The 16,146-nt window shown below is 40.9% G+C and overlaps 1 protein-coding gene across 3 annotated transcripts in view; it reads right to left on the bottom strand.

Annotated features, from left to right (window-relative positions):
- PPP2R2B (protein phosphatase 2 regulatory subunit Bbeta) overlaps window positions 1-16,146 on the bottom strand; it is a 431,926-nt gene that overhangs the window by 265,296 nt on the left and 150,484 nt on the right. The window lies entirely within an intron of this gene.

Raw genomic sequence — 16,146 nt, 5'->3', positions numbered from 1 at the left:
CCAGAGGATAACCTCTGGGATTTCTGGCAAGGTTTGCAGTAATACCACATGAGTGATCCTTAACATGACATTTAACCTAGGAAGAGGAAACAAAACATCTTGCCCTTCACTTAGTGTATTAATTTGAGATTCTAGATGCTTAATGAATTTTACCTAGTAAAATGTCCCCTCAATTATCCAAATAGAGCAACTTATGAAAATACACAGTGGTGTGCTGCAGCTGATCTGTACTGGCTGCTGGGAGCCAATTGTCACGACTGTACACATCTCATTTCTCTCTCTGCTTCGAGTGACATCATGTTGGTAGCTTAAAATCTGAAACCTGCCACAGGGGCATAGTTCTAAATTGGAAATTAAAAATCAGGCCTTTTTTTTTGTTTGTTTTGAGAGCTGGATGTTAGATGTTTACCAGTACACCCACAGAAACACACTATGCACTTGCTGATGCACTTTCTTATTTGTCCCTGTTATCTGTAGTTCCTTCAATTTCATGACACTTAAGTCTCCCAAACTCCAGTGCATTTCACTATCCAACCAAATTTCAGCCATAATGCTAAATAATAAAATCCTGCCCTTACCATAAAGCTTTCCCATATCCATCAGAGGAAACCTGATGCCTTTGTTTGATTCCCTCCCAGGTTGGATATGAAATTGCCATGGTAGATCTGCGAGTAATTGTTTCTAAAAGGCTCCAAGGCCTGACAACATAAGAAACATTAGGTCTACATCTGCTACAGGAGAAACTCCCAGAAACTCAGTTCTTCTCCACAACACAGTAAAGAATTACACACCAGTGAGTCTATTATCATGCAAGCAAGCAGTGTTTATTGGCAATATGTTCTCATGGAGGAGAACGGGACTTGCCAAGGTGGGGGATAAAGGCAAAGGCAAGGGTGGCAAGGGCAGGGGTGGCAAAAGCCCAAGCCAGGGTGGCCTGAGGCTCTGCTGCCAGAGAGAGCGAGTCCTTTGTTCTGAGGACTTACATAGTTGGTGGGATGGGGGAGGGTGAAGAAGTTACATATTGATTGACAGGTAAAGGTGATGCAAACTTTCCAGGACTGGGTCGTGAATACCCAAAGGTGTTAATGGGCTTCCTCCTTTAGGCACTATGGGCCCTTTCTCACCTTTCAGCTTCTGGGATGAAAGCACACATTTAAAGGCTTTCTTTCCCAGATAATGGAAAAGATACACAGAATTTCAAGGATTGCTGAGTTGGTGGGTGGGACATGTATCCCTCCTCCTCCCTGCCTTGGTTTGCTATCTATCCTATCTAACAAGCCCACTCTCTCTTTTTTTTTTTAAATCCTAACCTGAGGACATTTTTTCATTGCTTTTTGACAGAAAGGAAGAAAAAAAACATTGATGTGAGAGACAAACATTCACTGGTTTCCTAGTCTATGCACTGGGACTGGGGATCATATGCACTTGGACTGGGGTTGGAACCTGTAACCTAGGCATGTACCCTGACCAGGAATCCAAACTGCAATCCTTCAGTTATGAGATGATGTGCCAACCTACTGAGCCACACTGGCCAGCAGGCATAGAGCTCACTCTTGACGAATCATTCTTTTCCATTCAAGCTCTTTTGTCACCTTAATTTTGCCCTTGATTTGCCTAAATGCAAAACAAAACCCTCCACTATGCCTGATATCATGGACAGCTCTTCTACCTCTCTATTTGGATATTAATGCAATGGGAGAAAAGGTACAAAAATTCAAGAATCCAAATCAGAGACCCTGAGAGGAAATACCCCCCTGTACCTTTGCTCATTCAGTGGTTTTAGAATTAAATTTAGGCTGTCCTAAATTTGCATTATGTTTGTTAGGTTTCACAATATTGTTTAGTACCTGATTATACTTCTCAAAGTATAATTTCAGTATGATTTAAACAGGAATATATATATTGGGAAATGACTTTCAAGTTTCTTTAAAATGCACCAGACAATAATGCTTTACAGAGTTCCTCCTAAGAAAACAATCATGAATGTGGGCAAAAATTTAGCCACAAAGCTATTTTTCAGAGCATTGTTAATGATCATGAAAAACTGAGAACAAACCATATGTCCAACAATAGAATTGGCTAGGCAAGTTATGGTGTGTTTATATAAAAGAAAATTTTTGCGTTTTTGATATAATATTAGTAGCTAACACTTGTTGAGACCTATTATGTGCTATGCACAGAGTAAAGGGTTTTAACTAGCATTTTTTCATTTAATTCTAACAGCCCTTATAAAGTAAATACCATTATTACCTCCATGTTACTAAGGCTAATATTTAGAAATAAATAATATACCCAAAGTCCACCAAATAGGAGCCTGGTTCTGTGGATGTGTGTGTGTGTGTGTGTGTGTGTGTGTGTGTGCACTGAGGTCACAGCAGGATCTTTGGAGGTCTTTTCCAAACCACTCACCGCTAGATTCTGATTTGTCCCTGTTAGGAATGAATACCCTCTCAGTTGAATATCACTACTGATAGGGAGAATAATCACCATGTTCCATTTCTGTAACTGTGCTTGTATTTGCATCAGAAAAACTTTTTGAACAGTTTGCCCATGAACAATCCACCAATGAACAGTTTGCCCGCCAACGATCTCCCAATGAGCATTGATTCCCACGCTTGCTGGTAAAATGCTGTAAAAGTCTGCAAGATGCGCAGCTTGGAGCTCAGACCTTCGGAGACTAATCCTCTGAGCCCGCACGCATGAATAAAAGTATGTTCCTCTGCCTCTCCAAGTACCGCTTGAGTTTCTCACAATCGGTAATTTCCCGCAACATTTGATGCATTGGCCGGGAAACCCAACCACACTGGTCCCTTATGCCACTAGTTTGGGGCGGCAGCTGTGACTCGCGGGGACCTCCAACCGACCAACTGAGGTGGCGCCACCTGTCCCATTGACGAGGCCTCTCTCAGATGAGCCCTCCCCCGGGGCCGCATCTGCGTCTGAACCTGACTCAGAGAAGAGGTGGACCGAACTGCCTGCCAGTGAAGTCGCCAACTGGGAAGTCCCTGGGGGCCCACCCAAGACAGGCCTGTCTCTGGATGAAAGGGGAGACTGATCACCTCCTGAGCCCTAGTTGGACTCCAGGTAGGGCTATGCCCCCCAAAAGGGGGGTGGACTGTTTAACCTGAGTGAATGTGGTGTGACTGTGGCAAGCTGAAAGCTTGCCTCCAGCGCTCTGATTTGTGGCTCCACAGTTTCGACTATGGAATCCGAGTGGGCCCTACTCTGTGAGTCCTTGGCTACATCATATGAACTAACAGCCGACCCAGATGGGCGGCCTGAGTCAAGATGAGCCTAAGTCCTCAAGAGAGGAGGGGCCAGGTGGGCATCTGAGAGGTCTCCTTATCCAGAGACACCTTCCCTTGTTCATTTTGTGACACTGTTAATGAGATGGGAGGGGGACAGTCTGTCTACACAGTGTTAAGATGTATGATCAAGAATTTCAGTAAGTTTAGGACAGATTAAGGGGTTCCTATGAGTCCGGAAACTCTTCAGACCCTTTGTGAGGCTGAGTGGCTGACCTTTGGAGTCAGGTGGCCCTCAGAAAGGACACTGGCCCTGCGGATTGTCAGTGCCATCCACTGAGTAGTTACCGTGAGTTCCGGACACCAGGATCAATACTCCTACAGATCAGTGGCAGGAGCTAGTCCAGGAAATTTCCTCATGGTTCCAGACCTGTGCTCAAAATAAGGGAAAGGCTAAGTCAACTGGCAAACCCTAGGTGCCAAAGAGAAAACCATGCGTGATCCAGTGCAATACAGCACATGTTTTCCTGGACTGTTATATGGAGGCTGATGACATCGTACCCCAGATCCTGAAGGAGGGAGCTGACAGATAAGGGATGGGGAATGTCTGGGCATGTTTTTGGCTTCTAGCTTTTGGGGGAGCAAGGGAAGTGCTGGGTCTCGTGGGAGAGCAGGGCTCTGAGCTGAATGAAGTGTTCATTACACTCCCCGGGTTGGAATACTGTAAATAAAGACCTGTTTTCCTCAACACTAGTTGTTGGGTTTTGCACCCAACTGGGTGCCATGTGAAAGAACCCCCTTTCACTCTGTAACAGTTTTGGCGAGCCCAGATGGGACTAATGGAATCTGTAGCCAGGCCCCAGATACATGGGGCAAACTGAACCTTGGAGCATGGCTGTGGGGATTTCCCAGTATCAGGGAACCACTCTGCAGCCCAGCTCAAGGTGCCAGTCATCAGGAATGCCACAATGGTGTAAGAAAACAGGTTCAGGAAAGGAGGGAACCCCTACGCTCTTTGAATTGAACCCACATGCAGGTTGTGGATTGGACACTGAGCCGCATGGGCGTACTGCCATTTTGGGTAAACCACATGAGTGTGCCACTATCTTGTGGGTGGTGCATAAGGGTGCCACCATCTTTGAAAATGGCACCACACAAAGGGAGCCACCATCTTTGAAGATGCCACATGTGATGGTGCTGCCATCTTTGAAGTGGGTAAAATGGTGGGCTAGGAGTGCTCTTCAGGTGATGTGCTTTGTTAGTAAAATAGTATATGTCTAGACATTCAGGCCATTGCTGTATGACAGGGTGTTTACAAGGTCTAACCTACAGAAAACTGCAAAATATCTGCAAATCTAGGAACTTTTAGCTGCCAAATACTGAGTTCGAGTATAGCTCTTCACAGTGTGGAAAAGAACAAGAATTGAAAATGGGTTATGGTTAAATCTGAATGTGTAAATATATAGAAAGGTTGTGAAAGTTTTTAAACCTGGATAAGAGAAAACCTCAGCTGCCTGTGGTCTGATTTTATGGAAATATAATGTGTACTGAATTTTGTTCTGTTCTGTTCTGTAATTCTCTATTTTGGCCAATAAAACCCAGGAAAAGTCATCTATAGACTGGTGAGAGGGCACGCCTCTGCCAAGAGACCAGTCAGTAAACTGGTAGGCAAAAAGGTGCCTCTGTTCTGTTCTGTTCTGAAATTTTCTGTATCTCTTTTTGGCCAATACAACCCAGGAAAGGTCATCAGTAAACTTGTTGGGGAGAATGCTTTTGCCATCTGGGACCCAGGAGAGGTCATTCAGGGCTGGTGAGTGTTTCAGCCTGGGCAAGTGAGCATGTCTCTGCCAAGGGCACATCTCTCTAGGATGCCAGTAGACTTACTGGTGAGAGAGTGCCTAGCTTTCTGTGTTTTTAGATCATTGCTCTGTTTATGCTCTGAAAGGAAAATTGAGGTTTCCCAAGGAAAGTTAAAACTTCACACGTAGGAAAGTGAACAAAAGAAAGTATAAGGCATGGAAATGCAATTTTAGTAAATATTGGAAGGACAAGGATTTTCCTTTATACTGTATATTTTTCTCCCTACCTGATTCCTCCAGAATTTGGCATTCTGAAGGAGTAAGTAATGATGTAAAGTTTCTTTGCATTAAACTAATAAGACTAGCTGTTAATAGCGGTATTTGTTAACCAAAACTTTGACTGGAATGTCATGCCTGAAGGAGGCATGCTTAGGCTCTTGTTGTTACCAGAAAGCCCTAAGGAACTAAAATTGACTTTTGAAGCTAAGGAAAGCCCATGAGGAAAAAGCCTGATACTTTGGTTTGTTGTGTGATTTATGACAATCTTGCCAGGGAAGGAATGAAAGTTGCTTTCCTAAAAGATGGCTAAGAGGAACCATAAGGCACAGTGGAAAACCTGAGGGACTTGGAAAAAGCAGATGTCTACAGGCAAGGCTGAGTGGCAGTTGTGCGGCTTAGCTTCTGTGCCCTCCCTGATGGGCAGACTAAAAGTCAACCTGAAGTTTCCTTTTATAAGTTCCAGCAAAGCAGACTTAAAGATCATATGTAACCAATCACTGCTCTTGTTGTGTATATGCAAATGAAGAGGCTAAATTAAAAATGAACTTAATGCAGTCCCTTTAATGACAAGGAGGGTAATCTTAAGGAGAAAAACCATGATTCAAGGAAAATCACAATGCTCAGTGGTAGACTATAAAGTAGTGCAGCTAACTGTCTTTAAAGTTCATTTTCATTTAAAGTTTGTTTTCATTTGAAAGTTAAACCAGGTCTGTGACATTATGAAAGATGCCTTAATTTACCAGCAAGGAGAATGTCAAATGCCTTGCAACTGGATGTGTTCCCAATAAGACAGTCTTGCAGATTCAGAGTCTGGTTTGTGGGTTGTGTCATATGAATTAACATGTGTGTTCTTTCTTGTTTTCATAGGGCATCAGCCTATGATCTCATTACCTGAGTGATTGTCTGTACATATAGGCCTCACTTAATCCTGTCTGAATTACTGCCTCCTGAGACTTAATGGTTTGGCTGAACTAAGCGGTTGGGTTGGTGAAGTATGGGGTGGTCTGTGGGCTTCACTTTAAAACTGGTCTCTCTTTTCTGTCCTAATGGCTTGGACAGAAAGGGCCCAGAGGTCTGAGAGGGAAGAAATCCTAAAATATTCCCCTCAGTCCAAACTAAGTATAGTGGGCAAAAGAGCTTTGAACAGGTGTGACATGCCTTGCACACCTTCCTCCAAAGAAGCCTTTTTTTTTCCTAATGTGGGAACATTGAAAATTAATCCCTGCCTTTTGTTATCTAATGGTTATGGTTTTAACGATGTCTTTTAACCCTGTTGCCAAATCTGTTGCCTCCAGAATACAACAAGGATGCCAGCTTGTCCAGGAGTGCCAGCCCTTAGAAACTAAGCATTCTGATGCCTGGGGACAGCCAACTGACCAGGATTCTGCAAGATCCTTTCCCATGTGAGAAGGCCACCCTCCCCCATGACATCCCCACTCCATTAGGGATTTCTAGACCCCAGGGTAGGTAGGACAATGACAATACACAGCTTGAAGCAGCTAGAAGAACACGAGACCTTTGCCCATTGTCCTTTATAAGATTATAAAGGGTTCTAAGTCTGAGAGGGAGGAATTGTTATAGAATGGGGGTGCCCCAAAATTCCCAGAGCCTGTGGGTTGGGGGGTAGGGAGAAAGGAACAGCTTTTAAGATGCCTTTGCATAACTATGGCTGGTAACTAGTGTCTTAGTTATGCAAATGGCTTTGGTTCTTCCAAGGCCCCAAGGAAATGGGAGGGGTTTTGACCATAGAGTGGTGAAGGAAGAGCATACAGGGCCTGCTCAATGTTCTGTGAATGGTCAGAACTGGTTACCACACCCACTGCATCATAGGCCATGATCAGGGATTTAAAAATAAGGTGGCAACCATTTTAGGGAGAGGAGAGGAGATCCACACGATTTGCAAGGAGGACAGAGAAGAGATGCATGTGGCTTTGAAAGGGCAGAGAGCAGAACTGTGGACCCTGGGGTGGGCATTACAATTAGCAAAAGGACAGATGGCAAACATCTACACGGACTCATGATATGCCTTCACCACCATCCATGTCCACAGGGCTATGTACAAGGAAAGAGGTCTCTTTACTGTGGGTGGTGGAAATCAAGAACAAGGAAGAAATCCTCCAACTCCTCAACAGCAGTAGCCTTGCAGAACAGGTGAGCATTGGATCTGCTCACAGCAGAAAAGGGGGGAGGGACCCCGTGTTTTCCTCGGAGAAGAGTGCTGCTACTATGTAAAGCAATCTGGTATAGTAACTACCAAAGTAAAGGAGCTAAGAGACAGAATCCAGAGAAGAAGGGAAGAGCTAAAGGAAGGGGACTACTGGGGTCTAGAACAATGGTCATCCTGGTGGGACCCCTCATCACTAGCTTATTACTTCCCACTATTGGGCCTTGCCTGGTTAATGCCCTCATAAGATTTGTAGAACAGTCACCTGAAGGGTGACCACCAAAATCTTAGCCCTGAGGGGATATCACCTATTAGCCATCAGTGATGCCTTATAGAGAAGTAACGTCATCAAAGGGGAGAATGATAGGAAGAATAATTGCCATGTTCCATTTCTGTAACTGTGCTTGTATTTGCATCAGAAAAACTTTTGAACAGTTTGCCTGTGAACAATCCACCAATGAATAGTTTGACCGTGAACAATCTGCCAATGAGCATTGAGTCCCACGCTTGCTGGCAAAATGACATAAAAGCCTGCAAGATGTGCAGCTTGGGGCTCAGACCTTTGGAGACTAATCCTCTGAGCCCGCATGCATGACAACGTAAAAGTATGTTCCTCTGCCTCTCCAAGTGCCACTTAAGTTTCTCGCAACTGGTAATTTCCCGCAACACTACTGCTGTATTGGTAAAATGTGGCAAAATTGGAACCCTCACACACTGTGGGATTGCATAATGGGGTAAGCAGCACAAATAGTTTGGCAGTTCCTCAAAATGTTAAACAGAGTTACCATACAACCCAGTAATTTCACTTCTAGGTATATACCCAAGAGAATTGAAAACACGTATTTATACCAAAACTTGTACATAGATATTTTTAGCAGTGTTATTCATAATAGCCCCAAAGGTGGAAACAACCCAAATATCCATCATCTGACAGATGGATAAACAAAATGTGATACATCCATTGTGTAATGTGATATACATGAACCAAATGTATGTCCATTTTATATCATATCATCACTACACCATGAATTATTCAGTTATGAAAGGGAATGAAGTACTAATACATACTACCACATGGATAAATCTTTAAAATATTATACTAAGTGAAAGAAGCCAGTCATAAAAGACTATATAATTCTGTTTATCTGAAATGTTCAGAGGGCAAATCCGTAGAGACAAAAAATAGATTAGTGGTCGTTAGGGTCTGGGGTGGAGGGAATGGGAGTAACTGCTAATGAGTTTGGGATTTCTTTTGGGAATGATGAAAAGGTTCTGAAATAGCTGCACATCTCTGAATACACTAAAAGCCATTGCATTGTATACTTTAAAAGGATGACATTTTATGGTATAGTATCTCAACAAAGCTTGTATTATGAGTTTAAAAAATCACTGCTATCATATTTGCAATAGCCAAGTTATTGAAGCAACCCAAGTGCCCAGCAATAGACAAGTAAATAAAAAGCCTGTGGTACATATAAGCAAGGAAGATTACTTGGCCATAAAAAAAGAGAAAAATCTTACCATTTGCAACAACATGGATGAACCTAGAGGGTAGTATGCTAAGTGAAGTAAGTCAGACAGAGAAAGACAAATACCACATGATTTCACTTATATGTGGAATCTAAAGAACAAAATAAATAGCAAACAAAATTGAAACAGGATCATAGGTACATAAAACAGACTGATGGTTGCCAGAAGGTAGGAGAGTTGGGGGATGGGTGAAAAAGGTGAAGGGATTAAGAAGGAGAAATTGACAGTTACAGAATAGCCACAGGGATGTAGAGTACAGCATATGGAACATAGTCAATACTGTTGTAGTAAGTATGTATGGTGCCAGGTGGGTACTGGAAATATTGGGGAAACACTTTATAAAATATGTGATTGTCTGACCATTGTGTTGTACACCTAAAATTAATGCAAAATAATACTGAATGTAAACGGTAATTGAAAAAAAATCACTGCTATCATAAGCCACTGTTACTTCTGGAAGTATGATATATCCTTCAGGTTTATTTAGTGCAGAAAAAAATTAAAAGTATTTAATGACAAGGGTAAATATTTATGTTATGTTTTTTAAAAGTCATAAAACAATATACAATGACTGGTCCCACTTTTTGGTTTTAAAAAATGTGTGTAAAAATACTTTACAATAATTATGTGTGTCTTTTTTTGTTCATATTTTTGTCAAAGAAAACTTAGAACATGTATCATTGTTATAGTAAGAAAAATTATGGTTTTTTTTTATGTTATGATGCACTTTTTAGGATGAAACCATGCATTGAAAAGATCAAAAGTTATTTTCTTCTCAAAAGGAAATCAAGAGACACTAATATAAATGGATAGTTTATCAAATGATAGAACAGCTTTCTCCAATAGAAACATAACATAAGCCACACATGTAATTGTTAATTTTTCAAGTTGCCACATTAACAAATGAAAAGAAAGAGTTGAAATTACTTTTAATAATTTAAAAAATATTTTTATAAGTTTTGAAAATAAAAATACTTAATCCAATATACCCAAAATAATATAATTTCAATATATAAGCAAAATAAAATTATTAATTGCATTTTTTTACATGTCAAATCTTTGAAATTTGGTGTGCATCTTAAGGTTACAGCACCTTTCAAAACTAACCATATTTCTGGGACTCAATAACCACATGTGTCTTATAACTATAGCATAGAGGAACTATTCCAAGTGAGTTATTTCATTTGCAAAATGAGCCTTATAAACTCATTCAAAGTGAAATTTCTATCTACTAAAGACTTGAATTAGATTGTAATGTTAAACCAGACTAAGCAACATTAATCTGATGAACTTCAAAACTATTTAAATACAAACTGAATATGAAAATATATAGACACACTAACATATATAGACACACATACATCACATATAATAGTAAATTTGTACTCAATCTGCATTTCCCCTAAAACTTATAAGCCAAATTAATAGACTTTTTAAAAATCAAAATTTCTAAAATTGCTAAGGCGACACCATATAACAATATATAAAAGATAGCAAGAAAGATATAATCCAGTCACAGTAATAGTAATCCCCCTAATAGGGCAACTGTTAATTCAACACCTATGACTTTAATTCCAGCTAGGAGAAGAAGCCAGATAGCCAGACATCACGGCCAAAAAAAAAAAAAAAAAAAAAAAAAAAAGGATTTTCACAGCTGTGCATCTGGATTCTATTATGGCCACTAAAGGTAGAGAAATTTAAAGGTACAGTTATAGTAATCTGGCTGAGAACTCTTACTAGTCTTTTAGATTGAATTAAAGAGTAGAAGTTTATGGTCACATGACAAGTAGATTAATTTCTGTAAACTTACCGAATGAGATACACCACGGCCTTTCACATGTGCTGGTGAATAGTTCTGTGCACGCAGCTGAGCACTCACTCCCTTTCTCCTAATACACTTTCTTCTCTGGTTCCCAGCAGCACTCTGTCTTGATTTTCCTGCTACCTCCTTGCATGCTTCTTCTCAGGCTCATTGCTGGCTCTTCCTCACTGTTTTGACCTCTAACTGTACAAGCAACCTAAACATTAAAAGTCTCAGACTTTTCTATCAACAGTCCCATCCATGGTGACTTCATCCAGTCTCAAGTTTGTCATACATATGATCACAAAACCCCACACTTGAATTTCAAGCACAAAGCACTCCCCTGACCTTCAAAGTAACATTACAGAGAGGGGACCTGACATTTCACTGGGAATCTAACAAGGCATCTCAGTCCTTCATGCCACCCTCCCCTCACCTTCCCCACCTTCCTGTTTCTTGATGCCTCTCTCATTCTCTACATCCTTCCAGTCCATCAGCACATCCTTCCATCTCTAACTTCAAAATGCATCCAGAATCCAACCCCCTCTCCTGATACACCTACCATGTTCCAACTACCACCACATCTCACCTTTGCTGTTTCAATATATGCTAACCAGTGTCTGTCTGATCCCTCCTTCACGCTCCCACAGAATGGTTTCTATGCCTGCAGACAGAATGGTCCTTTTAAATGCAAATCACTCCAAGCCCTTTATTGGCTTCCTACTCATTAAGAGTGATACTTTCTTAAAATGCTGGAAAGATTGGCTCTAGCCATAGCTCTGTCCTTATTTTGTTTCTACTTCTCACCTCTAGCATCCTCAATTCTTGTCTCAACCTGCTCCTCTTACCTTACACATAGACACAATGGCATCCTTATTGTTTGCCAAACACACTAGGACCTTTGCATGTGCTGTTCCCTCTGTCCCAAGGGCCTTCCTTGAGATAGCAGCATAGTTCAGTGCTTCCCCTTATTCAGGTGTCTGCTCCAGTATTGACTTTCCTGAGCTGTCTCCCTTGCCCACTCTATATAAAATAAAATAGCACTCCTCCCTTATCACTCCTCATCTCTGCATTGCCACCTGACAGTATATATTTATATTATCTGGTTTGGGTTATTATACCAGTAGACCAGAATTTTCAGGGAGACAGGAATGTTTTTATTCATTGCTCTATACCTGGCACCTAGAACTGTGCCTGGCACATATTGGTTACTCTACTGTACCTTTTGAAAGAATAAGAGTCAATGTATGTTTGCTTAATAATGAAGCTCACTCAGGAGGGAATCTTAATGAACAATAAACCTAGGATGCTTGTTCATCCATTGTCCTTGCCCCAGAAGAGGTCTGGCCTTTGCCCTAGGCTTCTGGGAGGTAATCTATGTCATATCTGGCAGCATTGTCTTTGTTTAGAGTGAGGGCTGCCCACACCAGAAAGACTATATGATTTAGGATGGGGCTTTGGATCACGCAGTGTCAGTTGACCTGAAGTCTAAGTTCAATCAGTGGTGCCTATAATGAAACACCAATAAAAACTCTGAACACTAAGCTCAGGTAAGCCTCCTTGCTTAGCAATACTCCATGCATACTGTCACACATCAGTGCCAAGAGGGTGATGTGTTCTGAAGACAATGGGAATTTTAAGTTTGGAACCCTCCTCAACTCTGTGTTGGGCCTCTCTGCCTTTCTCTGACTTAAACCTCTCTCCTTTCCCTGTAATAAACTGTAACTATGTGTACAATAACTTCTTGTGTGCTGTGTGTCCCAGAGAGTTATTGAAACTGAGGGTAGTTTTGGAAGCCCCCAAGATTTATAGTTGATGTCAGAAGCAAGGACAATATTGGACACTCTTCCTTTAAACTTTGCACTTTGACGAACTCTGGTAATGCTAAATACATATCCAACAAGGTTCAAATTAAAAGGGGGCTTAAAGATCATTAGGTCTAACTCATCCTTTTTCTGATGAGGTCTAGAAAAAAAGAAATGCCCAGATAACTTGGTGATATGTTGACAGACCCATTTTATGGACCCTGGTGATCTGGCTCCAGTGCTCAACCAGTGCCCTTTCCATAACACTACTCAATAGTTTTTTAAGACAATAAATAGAAGGTTATTAGACAATTAAAAATTTTAAAACATCACTTTTTCTTAGAAGGGTAAATAAAATGTTGTTGGACAATTAAGTTAGCTTAACTTCCTAGTATTTAAAGGTCAGTATCAAGGGGAGAAATGACCTCTCTCAAAAGTTGTGGGGGCCATCCCTAGATAAAACAGAGGTAACAGATTTCCTCCCCTCTCCCTCACTTCTGTTTTTCTGCCCTGAGGTAGTCCAGGGTGGATGAGGAATGGCTGCACCAATCTCCCTGACCCACAGCTGCAGAGGTCTGGGAAGGAAGCCTTTGTGATGACCGAGAATTGGCACAAATCATTCTCTCCCTACACCACCACATTCTGTCCCTGTCGCTTTCTTCGGAGGGAAACTTCTAAGCACAGGCACTTTTGGAAGCTACAGGACGTATCATATAGTAAGCAGAGCCCATTAGGTGGGAAAACGTTTTGACAAGTTCAAGGTACCATGCAAGCAAGGCTGCCACCCGGGCAGTTACAATTCTAGTGAGATAGGTTACAGAAGCCAGAATTCAAGAGCTATATGGACCTGGAACTTGTAAGCAAGGCAGTATATATTTTAAAACTCAATAAGTGGGAGTGGCATAAATTAAGAGTGAAATCATTATATTAAACATCCCTCAAGTAGAGACCTCTGTAATTTCCATTTGGCATTGAACAGCATTACAAGGGTGAACAAAGTATTATAACCCAAGTTTATGAAATTACATCTGAAAATTAGCACAGGCCTTGAATAGTGAGTTGAACACTTTAGGGTCACAGACCCTTTTGAGAATCTGATGAAAGTTTTGGACTCTCTCCCCAGAAAAACAAACAAACAAACAAACAAACATAGTTTAGAGTACTTCCTGCCTCCAAATGCTGACTCATTGTGTCTAGTTCATGGGCAGAAAAAAAAGGAGGTGGGTTGAGTGGAAGACCTGGGACCAAATAAAGGTCTAAAATTGAATGCCAATTTAGAATTACAGTGCCACCATCTCCCATGCGTGTTCTGATACGGAGAATGATAATAACTATCACATATGTAGTACTTAATGATGTAAGGCCAGATGTAAGCTCCCTTTCTAAGATGGGTCAGTTAAGTGTACTAGGCAAGTGGTTAAATGCATGATTTTTGAGAACCAGACTGAGTTCAAATCTTGGCTGTGATATTTCCTAGCAGTATGCTAGGCGATTTTGAAATCTCTCTGTGCTTCAATTTCATTTGCAAAATTCTGATAACAATGGTATCTCCTTCAGAGCATTGTTGTAAACATTACATGAAATCTTGAAAGTAGTCCGTGGTATCTAATACCCACCCAATCACTGCAAGCTGTCAGCATGGGGACTACACACTGTCATTTTCATGTGCTCTGTTGTTGTTCACATGGATGCCAGATCGACTTACCTTCCCAGTGTCCATTCTTGAATTGTTTTGGCAGATCTTTTTTTCTTATCTACCACCATTAAAAAAAAAATCTAACTCAAAGACATGGTTTCATTACAAGAGAGTATGACACTGTTTGTGTCAGTAGGCTCATAATAAAGGCATATATGCACTCAACATCAAACATCTACTACCTACCTACTATGTGTTTAGCTCTAGCCTTTTTAGGTACTGGTAAGGAACTCACAACTTGATTACAGAGTTAAGTGTTAAAATCAGGAACCTCACAGTGTATACAGAGCCTCAGTCTATCTCTAAAAGTTTCCCCCCTTGCTAACCATTCCTTTGCCTTTGGATGTTTGTACAGTGGTCTCCTTTATCTGTAGGGGATACCTTCCAAGACCCTCCCTCAGTGGACGCCTGAAACTTCAGATAGTACCAAACTCTATATATGCTATTGTTTTCCTATACATACGGAACTTTTCACTTACAGGAAGTACATGATGGCTTCTCTGGCATAACTGAATTGTCAGCATCACTACTTGTGCACTTTGGGGCCATCAATAAGTAAAATAAAGGTTACAAGCATTGTGATACTGTGACAGTTGATCTCCTAACAGATATGGCTCCTAAGTGACTAAAGGGTGGGATGTGTCTACAGTGTGGAGATACTCGACAAAGAGAAGTTTCACATCACCATTGATTCCCAGTGTCTAAGACAGGGCCTGGCATACAAAATAAAAGTTTGTTAAATGGCTGCATGAATTTAAAACTTAGTGCCTCATCAGTTTATTGGGTCATTTCAGCACTGTGTATATTTTAAGGGTAAATAGTAATAGCTGTTTGTTAAGTTAAAGAATGGAACTGACTTTCCTTTCCCAGTTTATAAATAGTTGTTAATTAGTATGCTCAAAGTAAATACATAAATTCATTCCTACAAATTCAGCAACATTTGCACATTTACACACCACCCTGCAATATGCTTGTAGCTTCCCTTGAAACCAATGTGAATGTTGTCAAAAGAATCCCATCCCTGTCCAGTTTCTGGACCCATCTTATTAGGCAAATTAGGAATTGCAAACCCCATCTTCACCATAGAAAAGCACAACAGCTCTAACTTGTAGATTCCCATGCGCATATAATTGAGAGATGTCAAAACCTGTCATGTTACAGATTAGTCAGTGATTCTTCAATAAGTAATTATTGAAATGGCAAAACAAACAATCTCGAAGAGTAACTATGTTTGTCCATTCATTGGGCAAAATAATAATGACTAGGTGATGGTACAGCTCACTGTTCTAACGCGCTCAGGGTTGAGCAAAATAGAACGAGCTTGTACAAAGGCAGACTGAAAGACTCTGAGGAGAGCTAAGTCTAAGCCTTGTGGAGTCAAACAACCTTCGCTGTATCTAGGAAGAAGTGCTCCCCCCCCCCCCATATTTTTAAGACTATGGTAAGCAGTGATATTATAAAGGTTGTTTACCTCATAATCAAATCAGCTACCATTTGATGGGTGCCTACCAAACTGCCAGGTACTGTGCTTGTTTCTTTAAGCATGACTTACTTTTCTCTCTCATGATGAACCCCATAAGGGAAAGATTATTACTACTACTTATCACTGAGGCAACCAAGACTCAGCAATGTTAATTGTCTTAGAGCAAGTAGAATGGGTAGATCTGGACTTGAACCCAGTTTTACCTGAGTCTTAACCAACTAAGCTCACTTAATGTTCCATATAATGGTTCTATTGGATTTTCCTCTGAAAAGTTCTGTTCAAGGCCCTTTACCCAGTAAGTATATACTATATATTTATAAAAATAACAGAACAGTAGTTCCCAT

The sequence above is a fragment of the Furipterus horrens genome, unplaced genomic scaffold (genome assembly GCF_987537825.1).
Source record: "Furipterus horrens unplaced genomic scaffold, mFurHor1.1.pri manual_scaffold_10, whole genome shotgun sequence".
In the NCBI taxonomy this organism is placed as follows: domain Eukaryota; kingdom Metazoa; phylum Chordata; class Mammalia; order Chiroptera; family Furipteridae; genus Furipterus; species Furipterus horrens.
Note: the sequence above shows the minus strand (reverse complement) of the source record. Positions and strands in the feature narration are given on the sequence as shown.